Source organism: Melospiza georgiana, unplaced genomic scaffold (assembly GCF_028018845.1).
Source record: "Melospiza georgiana isolate bMelGeo1 unplaced genomic scaffold, bMelGeo1.pri scaffold_29, whole genome shotgun sequence".
NCBI lineage: Eukaryota > Metazoa > Chordata > Aves > Passeriformes > Passerellidae > Melospiza > Melospiza georgiana.
The window spans coordinates 5,964,069-5,984,083 of NW_026652215.1; the positions used below are offsets into that span (position 1 = coordinate 5,964,069).

At 48.8% G+C, this 20,015-nt stretch overlaps 1 pseudogene; it reads left to right on the plus strand.

Moving 5' to 3' along the window:
* Positions 1-20,015, plus strand: part of LOC131096400 (zinc finger protein 239-like) — a 193,705-nt pseudogene that overhangs the window by 162,720 nt on the left and 10,970 nt on the right.

Consider the following 20,015-nt stretch of genomic DNA (forward strand, 5'->3'; position numbering starts at 1 on the left):
TCCTTCAGGATTTCCAGTAGGTCTTGGTGCTTAATTAATTGTTTCACTAATGTAAGGTTCATCCCAATAGGGGTAGGTGGTAGTCTGTGATACATCGTGTAATTAGCTTTAATCAGCTGGTGGGATGTCACTGGGGCCAAGTATGAAAAACCACACCCAATAATCTTAACAAAATTACAAATACAGAAGTTAGAATGATTTCTACTAGACAGAATAACATCATTGCTATCAATTTTTACTGCAGCACAGGCAGTCCTCAGACACACACCCTTTTCCAGTATATACGAGCACAGTTTTCTGGTCAGTGACTGGATGAACTTCAAAGTGACAAATACTCTGTTCAGTGTCCAAACACACATCCTGAGCATTAATAGTATTGCTTTCGCAAATGAATCCCATCTGTTCTCTAGTAATGCAGGATTCTAAGTTTACTGTCTGCCACTTTCCATTCATCTTTCGTGCCCACACTCTATGTTCTGAAGGATAGAGTATTGTTTTTTCATGGTTTAATCCTAGGGCAATGGTGGGATGGATAACATAAACAGTGGCATTACGTATGGTAAGCACAAAGGCAGTTGCTACATTAGAAACAGAATCATAGGTGAAATTCACCATAGTCCACCAAGATTGAAACTTCCTTTCAAAATCAATTGCATTATCCCACACAACCTTCCGAATTTCAGCTGGAAAATTACCTTCACTCCCTTCCCGTATGATCAAAGCTGCTGTTGCCTGCACCCATAACTGTGCTTGTATACAACTGAAAGCTAAAGACACATTATCTTGAACTGTACTAAGTGCTTCTACTATCAGCTTGTGGTCTTGGTCCCCGGCCGTTTCCCACTTTGACAGTACTTTTGAAATCTGCCACTGGCTAGTTCCTAATGCCAATAGAGATGACTGCAAGGGTTGCTTCAATTTTGTTAGGCTACCTGCTGCAGCAGCCAGTTTATTCATCAGTATTTCTGAATCAATTCCATTTAAAACTCCTAATCCTGTCCCTAATATGCCAGTTAGATCCTTTCTTGTTCTGCTCCTGAGATATGCCTGTTTTTGTAACCATGTTGTCCAGCCCTCAAAGGAAGTTTTTAGGAAGAAGGAGCAGGCTGGTTGGATTTTTGAGATGTTAATTTGCATTATCAACACCACACGTTTGAGAGACCATTCTGGATTGAATAATAGTTGTTGCTCACCCACATTCCTTACTACATAGGGGCCTATTCCATACACCTCAGGTTCAAGTTTGGGTTGAGTCTGAACTATTTGAGTCTTGCTGTGGGCTGTATAGGGTCTTGCTGTGGTAAAAGGTGTAGTGTCTACTTTGAATTTAAATGAAAGCCCGATATCATCTTGTGCCCAAAGGCAAGTTATTTCTACAGGCTGTATTAAGGTGAAATTACACCAGTAGTCTGATTCATTTAGGCTATCACAGATTTCCTGGTGTTCATATGCACCAGGAGAGGCTGAGACACTAATTTCATTTGGTCTCTCATAAGCCGTCCCATTTATCATCCGGCACCCTACCTTGATTAATTACCCTCTTATCCCTTGAAGTGTCCACAGTTTCTGTTCCTGCCATTCCTGCTCCTCATATACCTGATCTCCATGAATTACCACAGTGGATAGGTTTAAATCCTTTATCTCAGAAGGTTTTCCCATGGATCCAGTATACTGATTAGACGTCTGGGACCAAGGCCATTCAGCATTGCTCTGAATAAAGGTACTCTCAAGTTCTAAAACTTCAGCTATGATTACACACAAAACAATTCTACAAACTAAAATATGAGCTACTCCCGACCGCAATATACTCATTTTGCCCAAGTAAGTTTTAGTCTCAGTTCATTGTCTCCTGGCGTCACTCCTCAAGGGGTTTCTGGGCCTTCTTCTCCCGAGAGCGATGAATCCAGGCGTTCTGCTCCTTGATTCTGATTGCAGTGAAGGTGGTGAGGAGCACTTGGAACGGTCCCTCCCACTGTGGTTCCAAGGTCTTTTCTGTAAGAGACTTAAGATATACATAATCTCCAGGTTGTATGTTATGTACTGGCCCATCTAACCCCCGGCTCCGAGTTCCAGCCACATGTTTCTCAATTTTCTTGAGCTGTTGGTTTAAGGCCACCATGTAGGTGGCTAGTGTTACCTCTCCAATATGGGTGGACAGTCCCTTTTGTATTCCATATGGTCTTCTATAGAGTATTTCAAAAGGGCTCAACTTTTCTTTAGCTCGAGGTTTTGTTTGAATTCGCAATAGTGCTAGTGGAAGAGCTTAGGGCCAGCGTAGATTAGCTTCCTGCCCCAGTCTTATGATTTGCTGCTTAATCAAATGATTCATTTTCTCCACCTGGCCGCTTGATTGGGGGCGGTATGGAGTGTGAAGTTCCCAGTTGTAGAAGTCCATCCGAAAATCCTTCATTTTTTGCCTCACAATTGTCATGAGAAAAGACTACCGAAGGGTTAAAGCTGCTAAGCCGGTTGGGAAAGAAAGTCTCCTGCTTATCTAGTGTGCTCACAAGTGATGCTTGCAGAACACGCCATGCTGTACTCGAAGGGGGCATGCTGCCCTTTTCTGGACAATTGAACTGGACTTTCTTCCAAACTCCTGACCTGGCTGGACTGAGCTCTGGGGTGGCTCCCCCCCGCTCCATGAGAAGACCCCTCTTGCCTGTCTTCAACCACCGTGACGGACCAACAGAGATGCGAATCCCCTCATCAAGGAACCAAGAACCCCTCTGGCACCCTATTGACACCCCCATGGCACCCCCATGGCAACCTCCTTCCAGAGACTGGGACTGTACTCCCTCCCAACTCAGGGAGGGGGAAAAACCTAACGTGCCTGTGAGCATTCGGCCATGAAAACAATGGACTTCTCCCCTCCATGGAAACCTAATTTCAGTTACCTTCCCCCAACCAAGAACAGTATATATATTGGGGTTCGGTCTGACTGTCCTTTGAGTACTCCCCAAGACATGTACCAGCGAGTTTCGGCGGCGGGACCCCGAAGACATCACGTTTTGGTAGCTATACCCCATTCCCTGACCTCCTTTCCTCCCTTTTTCCTTGTCTTACCCTTCTCTTCCCCGGATCCCTTAACCAAACGCATATTTAGCTGTGGTTATAATCAATAAATTGTACATTGTTGATTTGTTACTGCAAAACCCCTGTGCCTCTTGTTGGTTATTTTTGCACCCAAAAATCATTCGTCACCCGTTCATTTCGGGCGGACCTTCACATAATTGGCGTCACGGACAAGGATTCCAGCAGCCAGTGAGATTTTGCAGGTTTTGTGTAGTTTGTAACCTCTCGCAGACTACACATGCCAAAGCCAAATCTCACGCTCGATTGAGCACACAGGCTCCAGAATTGACACAAAAGATTTTTTCGGTGCAAAAGCAGGGGAAATTGTCACTGTCACTTCTGTTACTGATTTTACCGGCACGGACACTGACACTGATACATCTACTGGTCCTGATATTGATGCTGTTACTGATATTGATAATGTTGTTGTTGTTGTTGTTGTATTTGAATTGAATCTGAACCTGTTACTGTTGTTTTTGAGGTGAATTTGAACCTGTTACTGTTTTTTACTGCTGTATTTTTTGTACCTGGACTGTCTAAAAGGGAAGGGGCAGACTTGAAGTAATTAAGCAGTGCCTTTTAGACAGATATTGTCCCTTCACCTACACAGGGAGCGAGGGGCGGCCCGGCAAAGGCTGAGTGGCTTTTTCCCTGTTCTAGGTTCTGGTCTCCTCACAAAGAAAACATTTCTGTGTGTATGTGTTCATGTGAGTGCATATCTGTACTGTCTGGGAAGGAAGAGACAAATTTGAAGCAACCTCACAGGGCCTCCCAGACTGATTCTGTCTCTTCAACTACCCAGGGAAGCAAGGGGACAGTGGAAAGGCTGTGTGATTTGTGTAACTTAAGTTAACTCCCTGGTGTAGCTTTGGTCCCCTCACAAAATGACTAAAAACTTCAGTGCAAAAGGTAAAGCTGAATTTTATGCTCTGCTTGCTAAATACAATGCCACACCTTCTCCGGAGGGAGAAGGATGGGCAAACTGCAATTGGTTTAACTTAGAAAATGTTATTGATAGAATATCTTCTTTGCAACATGAAACAAAATTTAAACTGGGCAAAAATAAAACCATCCTCTGCTCAGTCTTGGGTGCCTGTCTCACAGCAGCCATAGAAACTCGCTTTAAGCGAAAAAGTGAGGAAAATGCTATCATAGACTCCCTCCAAAACTTAGTTGAAGTTTTGCAAAAACAATTGGATGAAGAAAGAAATGTAAATAACTTGTTACGGACTGCCCTGAGAGAGGAACATGTTAAAAATTCACAGAACTCTGATTCCTCAAAAGAAACAGAGGAGAAAGAAACTCCTCACACTAGTCAAAATTGTTCTCAAACAGAATTAACCCTGATGAAAAATTGTGGGAAACACTGCTGTAACAACATAAAACCTCTAATTAAAACAGAATACAACTATATCAATAATGAAGGTTTTAGCCCGCACAAAACCACTAAAGAAATCCCGTACACTGCTACTGAATTAACAAAACTTGCAAAGCAGTACGGGCTTCTCCCCTCAAAATCTGAAACAGAACACATTTGTCAAGTGTCTCTCACTGGGGGAGATCAGATTCTTTTGTCAGAACAAGAAGCCGGCAGGTGCTGGAGACATGGGGTGTTCCTAACAACAGCAGACAGATGCATCCCATGGTCCCCAAATCAGCACACAGCTCATTGGGCTGAGGGGCTTAACCCCTTGGAAAGGAGAGACCCTTTGGTTGGTACCCTTGACCAACTCCTGGAAAACATTCACAAATCCGGCTGCCTGCAATTGATTCATGAAAAGAAATTAATTCCTGGTTTTGAATCTCCAATCCAATCACCTGTAAAGCCTGAAATTATGACCTCTTTAACTCAAAGGCTTCCGGGAACACTTAAACCTACAGCAATTCTCCTTCAGAAAACCATAGTAGCTCTGTCTCCTATAGAAAGACCAGATAAACTTCTTAGTAACCAGAATGACCCTTTTGTTCCCCTTTATGACTTGCTGAGAAAAAGAATAAAATGGGATTGGACTTCTTCTCAGAAGGAAAAATTGCAATTGCTGATTCTTGAAGTGACAGCTCACCAAGCACTGGACCCTATCTATCCTACAGACCCCTTTCAGGTGGAGTGGGGATTTGCCTCCTCACAACTTTCAGTACACATTTGGCAGCAGGGTCCCGAGGGTCTGACAAAGCCTGTTGGATTTTATTCCTATGGTTTCAAAGATGCTGAGAAAAGGTACACTACCTGGGAAAGTGTGTTTGTGGTTGGCTTGGCTCCCAGGGAGATAGAGGAGAACTGGGCAATCCAAGAAACTGGGAGCTTGGGTAGCAACCAAAATAAACCTGCCTCTGTGACTAAAGCAACCCCTCCTCTCTCCCCCACTTCTGCTAACAGAGAGGAACAGGACAATGCCCAGATTGGGGAACTGTTAACTGTTTGGAGTATTTTCCAAAGTGAGGGACAGAATTACTTTCTTGTCTGTATTAACACCAAGTCCTATGCTATGTTTATATCTGGGTTGCTCCAGGCTGATGCTTTTAAAAGAGGTACAGGAGATAATACTGTTAAAGCAATGCAGGGATGGTTTGGGATTTTCCTAAACCCACAGGAAATTCAATCTGGTAATGTTTCTCACTTTACTGTCAAAAGTGTGCAGGATAGGGCAGAAGGTGAAAAGATTAAATGGACTTCTCACACCTCTTACTATAGATGGGGGGTAAATGAGTGTTCCAAAATCACTGCTTTTTGCCCAACAGCTCCAAGCACAATTCCTTCACTACAGGGAGCAGATGATTTCAAGAACCCAGGGCATTACCCTGGACAACCTGTTTTTGGTGGACCCCCTGCTGCTGTAGGGGAAGTACCACTGCTGTTCAAAACCTCTCTGGCAATTCCATTGTTCTAACCTTTTCTGCCTCTTCGTGGCAGAGTCTGTTGTGTTTACTTTTTCAGAAGAACTCCGAGGGACATGAAGACCTGACAAACCATGATAACACTAGTGATGAACAACAGAAATAATGTTTTTCCTTCCCCTTATGGTAACACCAGGTGATGATATTATACATAACATGTAAATTAATTGAACTTGAATAAATTGGCTGCCACAATTAGAGATTTGACCAAATTACAGCAACTACTGCAGTCATTCTTATTGGCTTTTGCGAACACACCAGAGACTGCTATCAAGCATATTACCAAATTGGGAAAGAGTGAATGTGGATGATCACAAATTGGTAATTGATGCACTTAGTGCTACACAGAACAATGTTTCCTTAGCCCTCAGCTGTATCCAGGCACAATTGTGGATGCAATCTGTCTCTGCTGCAATCATAAGAGAGGGCGAGGAAGGCACCTTCCCCACAGAAATTCGGAAAATAATCTGGGACAGTGCCACTGAATTTGAAAGAGAATTCCAATCCTGGTGGAACCTGGTGAACTTTACCTATGATCCCATTTCAAACACAGCCACTGCTTTTGTCCTAACCATACGCAATGCCTCTGTACATTTGGTCTTCCCTGTTATTGCATTAGGATTAAACTATGATGGAGCTGTTCTCTATCCTACTGAACATAGGGGATGGGCCCGTCAGGTTGATGACAAATGGCAAACTGTTAACCTGGAAACTTGTGTTGTCCGAGAACAACAAGAGTTCATCTGTGAAAGCAATGCAATCATAGATCAAATATTTGTTTAGACGTAGAGCAAAATATCTGTCATTTCAAAATTCGTCCACATGAGGATACCCAGACAGCTCTTATATACATAGGCAATGGCTGTGCATGCTTTAGAACCACATGTGATTCTGTCTTTGTAGAAGATGTTGTAGTAGATGCAAAGAATCATTCAAATTTTTGTGCTTGTAACTTTACTAAGATAGTAGGATGCGATTTCTCTTATGAAGCTCCAGTTACTTCTCACCACCTACTGCAATCCAACTACACACTGATCCAGAAGCTGATGCCCACTCCTATCGGAACAAACCTCGCCCTCGTGAGACAACTATTGCTCCATCAAGACCTGATTGACATCCTCGAGAAAATCAAGGAGAGCGGACAGAAGAACCTGGTGACTGTTCATCACAACGTGAGACAAATACACCGGGTTATGGAGAGGGTAAAGCAAGATGCTGAGCATAGGTGGTGGGATACTCTCTTTGGGTGGTCACCTACTGCCACAGGTGTTCTGAACAGTGTGTGCCATCCAATTGTTGTTCTTTTGATCCTAGTTACGCTTGGCTTTATCTTGTCAGCAGCCCTATTCATTTTGAATTGGAGAATGATGAAAAAGCTTAAGAGACTGTCAGCTGTAGTCAATGCACACCGCTTAGCTGATGTACTCAATACAATAGATGTCCCCAAAACACTTGATACGAAACGGTTATGAATCAAGCATATGTGCCTTAGAACAACTTCTTAAATATCAAGTATGATTTGCAGAAAGTTACTTTAATTTTTAGAAAATAATTTTAAAAGACGATGATAATATTATGATTTGTTTGTTGTTTTGATTATTTGTGATTTGTTTTAATCATTTTGAAATTGTTAAACAAATGATATTGCTTTCAGTGATGAATATTTTTTGAAATTGTTAAAATTAATCATAATTTTTTGAAATCGTTATAAAAAATAACCACGTGTGAAGTTGTTATGATGATCAATAATAATTATGTTTATGTTTGTTGGTTCCCCTTTTCCCTTTTTCTTTTCCTTCTCTTCCCCTTTTATCCCCTCTCTCCTGTCATCCCTACTTTTCCGGGGTTATGCTACCAACGTGCAACGAGTTTCGAAGACACTCTAGAGCTCTGCTGATGAAGATTCCTCAAGACAATCGTGAGTCACGGGGTCGTGTAGAAGTCCATCCGAAAATCCTTCATTTTTTGCCTCACAATTGTCATGAGAAAAGACTACCGAAGAGTTAAAAGTGCTAAGCCGGTTGGGAAAGAAAGTCTCCTGCTTATCTAGTGTGCTCACAAGTGATGCTTGCAGAACACGCCATGCTGTACTCGAAGGGGGCATGCTGCCCTTTTCTGGACAATTGAACTGGACTTTCTTCCAAACTCCTGAGCTGGCTGGACTGAGCTCTGGGGTGGCTCCCCCCGCTCCATGAGAAGACCCCTCTTGCCTGTCTTCAACCACCGTGACAGACCAACAGAGATGCGAATCTCCTCATCAAGGAACCAAGAACCCCTCTGGCACCCTATTGACACCCCCATGGCACCCCCCTGGCAACCTCCTTCCAGAGACTGGGACTGTACTCCCTCCCAACTCAGGGAGGGGGAAAACTTAACGTACATGTGAGCATTCAGCCATGAAAACAATGGACTTCTCCCCTCCATGGAAACCTAATTTCAGTTACCTTCCCCCAACCAAGAACAGTATATATATTGGGGTTCGGCCCGACTGTCCTTTGAGATCTCCCCAAGACGTGTACCAGCGAGTTTCGGCGGCGGGACCCCGAAGACATCACGTCTTGGTAGCTATACCCCATTCCCTGACCTTCTTTCCTCCCTTTTTTTTTCCTTGTCTTACCCTTCTCTTCCCCGGATCCCTTAACCAAATGCATATTTAGCTGTGGTTATAATCAATAAATTGCACCTTGTTGATTTGTTACTGCAAAACCCCTGTGCCTCTTGTTGGTTATTTTTGCACCCAAAAATCATTCGTCACCCGTTTATTTCGGGCGGACCTTCACAGACCCCTGTTGCTATGGTCGGTCCCTTGGCAGCTCCATGGAGACCCCATGCCGGGGTGGTTGCCATGGACACCAGCTCAGGCCTGCAGCCACAGCCCGTTGCCATGGCAACCATTGGCAGCCCCATCCCCAGGCTCATGGGATCCCAGAACCACAGAATTGGCTGAGCTGGGAGGGACCCATCAGGATCCTCCAGTCCAACTGCTGGCCCTGCACAGGACACCCCAACAATGCCAGCCTGGGCCTGGCAGCGCTGGCCAAACACTGCTGGAGCTCAGAGAGCCCTGGAGCTGGGACCCTTCCCTGGGGAGCCTGGGCAGGGCCCCAGCAGCCTCTGGGCAAAAACCTTTTCCTGACATCCAACCGGAGCCTGCCCCGACTCAACTGCAGCCGTTCCCTCCACTCCTGTCCCTGGGCACCAGAGGGAAGAGGTTCCCACAGCCCCAGCCAGGGACCCGCTCCCAAGGCTGTTGTCATGGCCACCAGGGCTGGGACCAGCTGGGATGCTCGGTTTCCAGGGCCTGGGGTCCAGAATGGGATTCCGCAATTTCCTGCTCTTGCTAAAACCGCGCTGCCCTCGCTGCCCTCCCATGGAAAGCACAAAGGCAAAGGTCCGGGCTAGGATAAGAACAATTTATTAGGAACACAAACAAGATAAGGGACAAACAGAACTGAAACAATATTGATAACAGAAGGGATAAATTAAACAGTTTACTGGGAAAACCAAAACACAACTAACTGGGTCTTCCTGGCCACAATTTCCCCTGTTTGGAAATGACACCCTTCTTCTCAGGGAGAGAGAGAGAGAGAGTGTCCCTTTTCTGCATCTGGAAATTCTCTGAGGTGGGAGTGAATGTAATGACACAGCCATGGCAAGACCCTCATGTTTTTCAATGCCACATCATGACACTGGTAGGGGCAGGGAAAGGGACAGGTGTCTTCCCAGCATGGATCATGGGGAACATGGATCACCAGGGTTCTTCCCAATGTGGGTTCTCCCATGGGGGATGAAGCTGGAGTGGTGGATGAAGCTGTTCCTGCATTTGTGGCATTTGCAGGGATCCCTTACTGGTGGCTCCGTTGGTGTCTGGTCAAGTGAGAGCTGGTGGTGAAGCTCTTCCCACACTGGGGACACTCGTAGGGCCTCTCCCCTGTGTGGATGCGCCAGTGCTTGATGAGGTTGGAGTTGTGCTTGAAGCCCTTCCCGCACTCAGGGCAGTGGAAGGGCCTCTCATCTGTGTGAATCCGCTGGTGCTGGAGGAGACTGGAGCTGGTCTGAAACCTCTTCTGACACTGGGGACACTCGTAGGGCTTCTCCCCAGTGTGGATGCGTTGGTGGGTCACAAGGTTGGATCTGTAGCTGAAGCCCTTCCCACACTCCCCACACTTGTGGGGCCATTCCCTGGTGTGGATCCTCTGGTGCCTGATCAGGTGGGAGCTCCGCCTAAAGCTCTTCCCACACTGCAAGCACTTGTGGGGCTTCTCCCCATCATGAAGCTGCTCATGGACCACCAGCTCTGAACTCTGGCTGAAGCTCTGCCCACCTTCCTGGCTCAGGGTGGCTCTTTCTTCTTCAGAGCACCCTGGGCTGGGTTTGGAGCCCCTCCTCATGGGGGATGTCTGAGGTTTTTCTTCCCTGTTGGATTCCTGTGCGCTAGAATCACTCAAAACGGCCTCTTTCACGAGGTTCTGCCATGCAGATTTTTCCTCCCTGGTCTCCATCCTCAGTTCCTTCCCTGGGGAAGGAAGGACAAGGACAGGATGGGATTTGCCTCCATGCCAGAGGGAAGGGGAAGGAGATTCCCCCAGTGCATCCCTGGCAGGATGGTGTTGGCAGCAGGGTTGTCCTGCAGCCAGGGGCTGTGCTGGGCTGGGAGATGGAGCAGGAGAGAGAGTGATATAGGATTTGACTTCCTCCTCATCTATCTGGGTGTCCTGGGGATCCTTCCTCTTCCTCACAGCCTCCTTCTCCATCCAATCAAAGTTTGGGAATGGGAAATCCTGTTCTGGAAAGAAAACAAAGGGTGCGCACATTGTCTTTTGTACTGGTTTGAAGGCAAACCTGGGGAGGGTCTAAACCAGAATTACAATTTAAAAGAAAATGAAGATCAAGGCAATGATACAGAAACACTGCCTTAAACTGACAGAGTCAGGATATAACCTGACACCCTGTTATTCAGGGTGGTGGCAGCAGTCACAGTAAATGGTGGTGCAGTCCTGTTGGAGAAATGAACACGATTCTGTCAAAGCAGTGATACTGTAGAAGGGTCTGGTCTTCCTCTGGATGTCCAGTGGTGGTTAGGGAGTTCTTGTCCTCTGGCAATCCAGTAAGCAAGCTGCTCCTGGTGTAGCAAAGTGTCAGCTTATATCCAGGTAGGAATGCTTGGATCCTCCCCCTGGGCGGAGCATCCCACAATGGGAGGATGGAATTTTATCAGTCCTGCAGTGACACTCAATGGCCCATTCACAGAAGATATCTCCCCTGGAGGGCGTTATCAGGGCTGAGTCATGGAAGAGATAAAGAACACTGCCCCACCTGTTTATAACAGTTGCTGAAGGTGGGGATTGAAAACATGCATTTGGTTACATCTTGCATGGCAACCTGAAGCAGTGGGGTAATCCCTGCTCAGGGGGTGAACACCACCCCCCTTACCCAAACTGGCTCAGCTGTAAAACCCCCACCCTGGAAATGCCACACACACAGGGGACAATGTCACACTTAACCCTGCCCCAGGGGTTGGGCTCTTTTTCCTGACATTCCCTTCCTGTCCCCCCTGATGCCGAATTTTGCCCCAAAAGGCAAGAATAACTGCTTAAGAGACTCAGCTTAAGTCAAATAAGCAGGAGGTATTTTATTGCGACGCGTCAGAGAAATCACAAAATGGATTTCTGAGTTTCCCGTAACAAAGGCAAGCCTTTTATACAGTTTTTAGATATAGGATTACATCAGATCATATACATAATCATATCTTTGCATGAATATTCATATGGGGCGTGGTGTAGGCGGAGCGTGGGCGGGGACCCCTCTTTCGAGGATCATCTTGGTGGTCGTTCCGGTTGCCTTCATCATGGGCTGGGGTCTCCTGATGAGTCTTCCTCCTTAAACTTTTGAACTCCTTTCCTAATTTGGCCATTTCCCGGTGTACTTGGCTTGGTCCCCATGGCTTGGCAAGGCTCCTAGGGTCAGTTTGACATTGTTGGCTCTGAACATGCTTAGCCCATCAGTTCCCCTATCCCTATCTCTCTTTCTTGTCATTGTGTTCCATGCTTTAGCCGATTTATTGCTCTATGTGTTTCCTAAATGCTATGCTTTCTTCAAATGCCTCACATTCTATGTTTTAACTCATTATTTCTTGAACGCTATCTGTTTTGGGGCTTCACCCCTTTTCTATCCCATTTGCTTTTCAAGAAAATTCATTTTGGGTTTGGTCTCATTATCACCTTAATTGGGGCAGAGGAATCTCTCTAACACTTTTCTTAACCAGACTCACCAGACTGTGAAATTATTTTGGCACAGTGAGTTTAGGCGCTGTTCTCTGACCCCAAGTTCCTTTGACAACAGCATGGTTCCCTCCTCTGAGGAAGTTGTGGTTCTCTCTGGAGGAACTCTTTGAAACTGGGCTGCAGCTTCCTCTGAGTGACTTATGGGAGAACCAATGAGGTAAATCGCCTTTGTGGGCCCAGAGTGTAAAGAAAATATTTTGTTGTCCTTCTATTACAGCGACCTGATGAAGGTCTTCAGGGTGAGAGAAGTGGACGAGAATCTTGGTTCATGATCAGAAGGCTGGATTTATTGATATATGATATATAATACATTATAACTATACTAAAAGGAATAAAGAGAAAAGTTGCAGAGGCTTGCTAAGCTAAGAATAGAAAGAAGAGAATGAATAACAAAGTTCTGTGTCCAGCAGAAAGCAAGGACCAACTCTCCCGTGAGTGGTCAGCAAATCCAAACACTCACAGAAGGCCAATCACAGATGCTCCTGTTACATTTCACATCAGCAGATAATTATTGTTTGCATTTTTCTTCTGGGGCCCCAGCTTCCCAGAAAGGACAAATCCTAAAAGAGAGGATTTTATGAAAAAAATGTCTGTGACATCCTTCCTTGAAATGTTTTTTAAAATCACAGGAGGAAAGGGAGCAAATGATACCAGCGAGACTGACAAGGTTCATTCACCCCATGGTGAGGAACACAAGGCTGCTAAAAGTCCTACAAGAAGCTCAGCTCAAGTAGCTAAATTCCCAAATAACTCCTGAATTCCCAGGCTTGAGTGCTTTGCGAAATGTGAGAATCATTTTTCTCTTCATCCCTGTCACCTTTGTGACAGCTACAAAGAGTTTCCTTTCCTTTTTATGATATCTGTATTGGGCTGAATTTACACTTTTATCAGAATGTGCTAGAAGCTGAGCTGGAGCTGTGCAGGAACCAGTGGAACTTGGAATTGCCACAAAATGGCTTGTACTGTCAGTTTATTAATGTTTGGGATTTGTTTGCGTTTTCATCACATCTGACTTGTGGGAAAATCAAATATTCATCAAAGTGATTTATGCAGAGTCAAGTTTGATTTCTGCCAAATTATTTTGTCCAGTGCCCAAGGGATGTTTGAGGGGTCTCTGTGCCTCTCGCCATGGGGGATATTTGGCAGGGGTTTGGGGGGGTTGTCCCTGTCCCTGTCACCCCAGGCCATTCCCCAGGGGGTCTCCATAATTCTCACCCCAGAGAATGCCTGGAGGGTCTCCCTCCCTCTCACCCCTGTGCCAGGGGGTACTCAGGGCAGTCTCAGTCCCTCTCAGCCCAGGGGATGCTCGGGGGTCTCTGTCCCCTCACCCTGGGGGATGCTCAGGGGGTCTCCATCCCTCTGGCCTCAGGCAATGCCTGTGCAGGGCTGGGGACCAGGGGCTCTGTGTCCCTCTCACCGCTGAGGGTGCTCGGGCCTGGGGGGGCTCTCCCACCTTCTCACACCTGGGGAGGCCGGGGGGGTCTCTGTCCCTCTCAGCCCTGCTGTGACCCCACCCAAACATCATCGGGCTCAGAGGGACAGAGACACCCCCAAACCCCCAGAAGGGCTGAACCTGGGATTTGGTTTGGGGCTGAGGATTTAGGAAGGGGCTGGAATTGGGGCTGGGATTGGAGTTGGGGCTGAGGTTTGGATTAGAGCTGGGCTTGGGGTTAAGGCTGGACATGGGATTGGCTTTAGGGCTGGGGTTGGGATTGGGTCTGGGGCTAGACAAGTCTGGCACTGGGATGTGATTAAATACAGAACTGTGAGTGTGTCTAAACATGGAGTGAGATTGAGACCAGGATCAGGGCCAGGTTTGGGACTGAGCTCACCCAGGGCAGGACAGGGGGGATGTCACTGCAGGATGTCCCTGGCGTTGTCCCAGCCCTCCTCAGGCACCTCCAAACATGGGGAGCAGCTGGGTGCTCCAAGATCCAGGTGCTCCCACACTGCCCATCAATATCAGGCAAGCATTCCCTGAGGGCAGCCCTGACTGTGACCACTGGGGCTCTGGGATCAGCCCTCACATCCCTGTGGGAGCAGCAGCAGACAGGATGAGAGATTCCCCCACCCCGTTTTTCCTGTGGAAGGGTGAAGCCCAGCTGCCCTTTTCTTCTGGTGCCTCCTCCTCTCCTCAGCTGAGGATGTCAAACTCCCCAGGAGCAGGAAAATCCCCATTCCCTGTTTGCTTGTGGCTGCAGCCTGGAACATCCACCCAGAATGAAGGACTTTCTGACAGCCCTGCTGAATGACACTGGCAAGAGGTTTGTGAGAAGGGGAAGAAATTGTATTTTGATAGTAAATAAAAGGTGCAAAATTATTGCTTTCTGTTATATTCCTTTTCAGTCAGTTCTGGTCTGTTTTCAGAGTGCCACCTTCTCAGCTGACTGTGTTCGTGCCCTCTTTTCTCTCCTGCCTCTCTTTGCCTGCTCTGTTTCTCTCTCAGTGTCTCCCTTGACCCAGGGCAGCTCACACCAAAGACCGTGCCCAGATTTAATTCCCAATTCAAAAGCTACAACAACCATGGGGGAAGTTATGAAGGCTCGCAGTGAAATGCCACTGTAAGATCTTGTTCCACTTGGCTTTTGGCTCCTTCTTGGCAGCTTTGCCCTCAAGGGCAGGAACATCTTTTCATAACTGAGAACTGGAATTCCAGACCCTGGCAGTGTGTGCCGTGGATCCCAGAGGGGCATTCCCGAGGCTCCCAGGGTGCTGCTCCTGCCGTGCCTCCCAAGGGGAGTAGATTCAGCAGCTCTGTGGGCTCCCAGAGCACACTGCAAAGGTGGCTTTGAAGGACATTTTTCAGGGACTGGGGTGGGAAGGGACCCTGTCCATGGATTACGACCCCGCGAGGGAGAGACGCCTCTGCCGCACTGAAGGAGGGAATGAGAGCGTGGGAAAGCAACCGACGATTACTGAGCGTGGACTGAACGGAACAAGAAATGGGGAGGAGAAAGGGAGAGAAAGAAATCAGGAAGAGGTCTCAAAGAGAGAAAGAAAAAGGAAAGAGGTCTCAGAGAACAGAAAGAAACAGGAAAAGGCTCCCGCCCGGACTCCGCAGCTCCCAGGAACACCCGCAGGGCGTAGCGCCTTTTACAATTCCAGCCAATCAGAGGACGCGGTAAACAATTTCCAGCCAACCAGAGCATTTCTCGCCGATGACTCACCGGTTGCCAGGCGGGCCCGCAGAGCCCGGCGGCCCCGGAGCGGAATTTGGGGCTCGGGCCGGGGAACGGATCCGCCCCGGGGGGGTCCCCGAGCCCCTGCCCAGCCCTGGGGCCGATCGGGGGCTCCCCCAGCCAGCAGCCGGTGCTGCGGGGCCGCGGGGCAGAGCGGTGGGAAAGGGGGGTCCGGGCTGGCAGCGGAGGAAATGCGGGAGGAAGAGGAGGGAGAGGAGGAGCAGGAGCGGGAGAATCGCGGCGCTCGCAGCGCCCGCACGCCGAGCCTGCAGCACCCCCTGCCCCGGGAGCATCGCCCCCAGCCCCGAGCCGCAGGGGAGGGCGGAGGCCGAGCTCGCCCCGGCTCCAGCCAGGGGTCTCAGGGAGGATTTTTTGGAGAGTGTTCGGAGCCGGCAGATCCCGGACTCGAGCCCCGGATACCTCCGGGCTCCCCAAGGGGAGCTTTTTCGGGGGCAGAGGAGCCGCGATCGCCCCTCGGAGGGTCCCGGGGGTCCACGTGGGGATGGCCCGGTACCGACGGGGCGGGACATTGGTTTTGGGGATCCCCATGAGAGCCGGGGCTGTGGAACGGGGGACCCCCGGGGTGGGGAGAGGGGAAGGGGCGATACCGGAGCTGGGGGACCCCCGGCAGCCCGGAGATGAGGCGGGGACGGGACCCCCTGACCCTGAGAGGGGTGTCCTGGGGTGACTTCATGATGCTCGTACCCCCATCGGTCTGTTTAGCCCAGAAATGAGTTCTGCACCTTTAAGGCTGGTTCTGAGAGCGAAGGGGAGGAGGAAGAAGCTGCAGTTTGTTTTCATACACTGCACTCACTCCTCCACATTCCAGCTGCTGGATGGACAGACAGCAGGACAGAGCTCTCCTTTGCTTTTAGTTAGTTTTTAGCTCGCTGAGGCAGAGAAGTTCCCTGGACTGTGGTTTTTCTTTTTCATGGAGCTGTTTAAACCTTCTCTGGACTGAAAAGCCACAATACCACTGGCAGCTCGCACCTGTGGCCCACTGGGATGGGCAAGGGCCGAGGAGGCATTTCCAGCGCTGGACGGACTGATAAGAGACGGATAATAGACTGATAAGAGACTGATAAGGCACTGGTAAGACACTGAGTGCGCTGAGCTACAACCCAAGGAGGGACTTTCAGAGTTTGTCATATATTTTGGAGCAGCAAGAGGTTTTTTTGCTTAATATTGTTCAATTTTTGTGCTGGTAAATGCTTTGCCTGTAAAGTAACTTTTTTTTCCACTTTCCTCTAAGGAAATATTTTCCCAAACTGGCTGAGGGTGGGGCTGCTGAATCGGCATTCTAGAGGAAACTCCTTTTGGAGGGTTTCAACCGATTTTGCCCTAAAGCAGGACAAGGTGGTAGAAAGAAGGGGGAACCCCAAGTGGCTGGACTGAGGGGAGGCTGGAGAGGGGAACCTTGGGACCCCAGAACCTCCCAGAATCCAAAAGCAGGACCCTGGAGAGGAGGGATCCCCAGGCCCCATGGGATCCCCACAAGCCCTGAGATGGGGGACCAACCATAACCCAAGAGGGATGAGACTGGAAATGGGAAACTCCTGGTGGCTTTTTTTTATTTACTCTTTATTTTGGGACATCAGGTGACTTATAGAAATGGACATGGGTGGGAGGAATCCCCAACCAAAGGCATTCACACCTTGTTTTTCCCCAAACCAGGATTTTCCCCAAACCTTCCCACCATAACATCCCCTCTGTCCCACTCTGGGTGAGCTCAAACCCAAACCCTGATCCTGGTCTCAATCTCACTCCACGTTTAGACACACTCACAGTTCTGTATTTATTCTCATCCCAGTGCCGGACTTGTCTAGCCCAATACCCAATCCCAACCCCAGCCCTAATGCCAATCCCATGTCCAGCCTTAACCCCAATCCCAGCTCTAATCCAAATCTCAGCCCCAACTCCAATCCCAGCCCCAATTCCAGCCCCTTCCTAAATCCTCAGCCCCAAACCAAATCCCAGGTTCAGCCCTTCTGGGGGTTTGGGGGTGTCTCTGTCCCTCTGAGCCCGATGATGTTTGGGTGGGGTCACAGCAGGGCTGAGAGGGACAGAGACCCCCCCGGCCTCCCCAGGTGTGAGAAGGTCGGAGAGCCCCCCCAGGCCCGAGCACCCTCAGCGGTGAGAGGGACACAGAGCCCCTGGTCCCCAGCCCTGCACAGGCATTGCCTGAGGCCAGAGGGATGGAGACCCCCGAGCATTCCCCAGGGTGAGGGGACAGAGACCCCTGAGCATCCCCTGGGCTGAGAGGGACAGAGACTGCCCCGAGCACCCCCTGGCACAGGAGTGAGAGGGAGGGAGACCCTCCAGGCATTCCCTGGGGTGAGAATGATGGAGACCCCCTGGGGAATGGCCTGGGGTGACAGGGACAGGGAAAAACCCCCCCAAGCATCTCCCAGGGCAAGAGGAACAGAGGCTTCACAAGCATCCCCTGGGCATCAGACAAAGTAATGTTGTTTCTTGTCAGAAATCAAAATTGACCGTAGATAAAATGCCTTGAATTTATTCTTCCCACAAGTCACTTGTGATGGAAAGGCAAATAAATCCCAAAATTTTATAAACTTACAATAGAAGCTATTTTGTGGCAAATCCAAATTCCTTTGGTCCTGCACAGCTCCAGCTCAGCTGCTGGCACATTCTAAAAAAAGAAAAGTGGAAAATAGGCCCAATATGGATTATGAAAAGGAAGGGGAAGCTATGCGTAGCTGTCACAAAGGTGACAGGGACAAAGAGAAAAATTATTCTAACATTTGGCAAAGCCCCCAGCCTGTGAAACAGACCTCCCCTGGAGGGGGCCAAGTGTGTCATTGTCCCCTGTGTGTGTGGCCTTTTTGGGGTGGGGGTTTTACAGCTGAGCCAGTTTGGGTAAGGGGGGTGGTGTTCACCCCCTGAGCAGAGATTACCCCACTGTTTCAGGTTGCCATGGAAGATGTAACCAAATGCATGTTTTCAATCCCCACCTTCAGCAACTGTTATAAACAGGTGGGGCAGTGTTCTTTATCTCTTCCATGACTCAGCCCTGATAACGCCCTCCAGGGGAGATATCTCCTGTGAATGGGCCATTGAGTGTCACTGCAGGACTGATAAAATTCCATCCTTCCATTGTGGAATGCTCTGCCCCGGGGGAGGATCCAAGCATTCCTACCTGGATATAAGCTGACACTTTGCCACACCAGGAGCAGCTTACCTACTGGATTGCCAAAGGACAAGAACTCCAGAACCACCACTGGACCTCCAGAGGAAGACCAGACCCTTCTACAGCATCACCGCTTGGACAGAATCACCTTCATCACTCCAACAGGACTGCAGCCACCATTTACTGGGACTGCTGCCACCACCCTGAACAACAGGGTGTCAGGTTATATCCTGACTCTGTCAGTTTAAGGCAGTGTTTCTGTATCATTTCCTGGATCCTTATTTTGTTACTGAATTGGAATTTTGGCTTAGACTCTTCCTCAGGTTTGCCTTAAAACCAGTACAAAGCTCATTGTGCTCAACCCTTGTTTTCCTCCCTTGTTTTAGGAATAGCCCATTCCTAAAACTTGGTCAGATGGCGGAAGACACCTCAAGGAAGATGAGGATGCCCCAGGACACCCAGGCAGGTGAGGAGGAAGTCAGTGCCCCTTTCCCCCTCTCTCCTGCTCCATCTCCCAGCCCAGAAAATCCCCTCGCTGCAGGACATCCCTGCTGCCAACGCCATCCTGCTGGGGATGCACTGGGGGATCTCCTTCCCCTTCCCTCTGGCATGGAGGGAAATCCCATCCTGTGCTTGTCCTTCCTCTACCAGAGAAGGAGCTGAGGATCAAGATCAGGGACGAAAAATCCCCACAGCAGAACTACATGGAAGAGGCCGGTTTGAGTGGCTCCATGGGAAAAGGATCCAATGGGGAGGAAAAGCCCGGAGATCCCGCAGGAGGAGGAGGGGCTCCAAAACCAAACCCAGGGTTCTCTGCGGAGGAAAGACCCACCCTGAGCCAGGAAGGTGGACAGAGCTTCAGCCAGAACTTGGAGCTGGTAGTCCATGGGCAGCTTCATGATGGGCAGAAGCCCCACAAGTGCTTGGAGTGTGGGAAGAGCTTCAGGCAGAGCAGCACCCTGATCAGCCACCAGAGGATCCACGCTGGGGAATGGCCCTAAGAGTGTGGGGAATGTGGGAAGGGCTTCAGCTCCAGCTCTGCCCTTGTCATACACTAACGCATCCACATGGGAGAGAGGCCCTACGAGTGTCCCCAGAGTGGGAAAAGCTTCACCCAGATCCCAGATCTCTGTCTTAACCAGACACCAATGGAGGCACCTGTAAGGGAAGCTCTGCCAATGCCCCAATGTAGGTGGACTTTTGTGCACTGCCCCAACTTCATCCATAGTTGGAGGATCCATGTTGGGAAGAGCCCTGGTGATCCATTTTTCCTTCTGATCCATGCTAGAAAGACACCTGTCCCTTTTCCTGCCTCTGCCAATGACATGATGTGCGATGGAAGAACATGAGGGTCTGGCAATGACTGTGTCATTACATTCACTCCCACCTCAGGTCATTGCCAGGGACAGGAAAGGGACTCTCTCTCTCTCTCTCTCT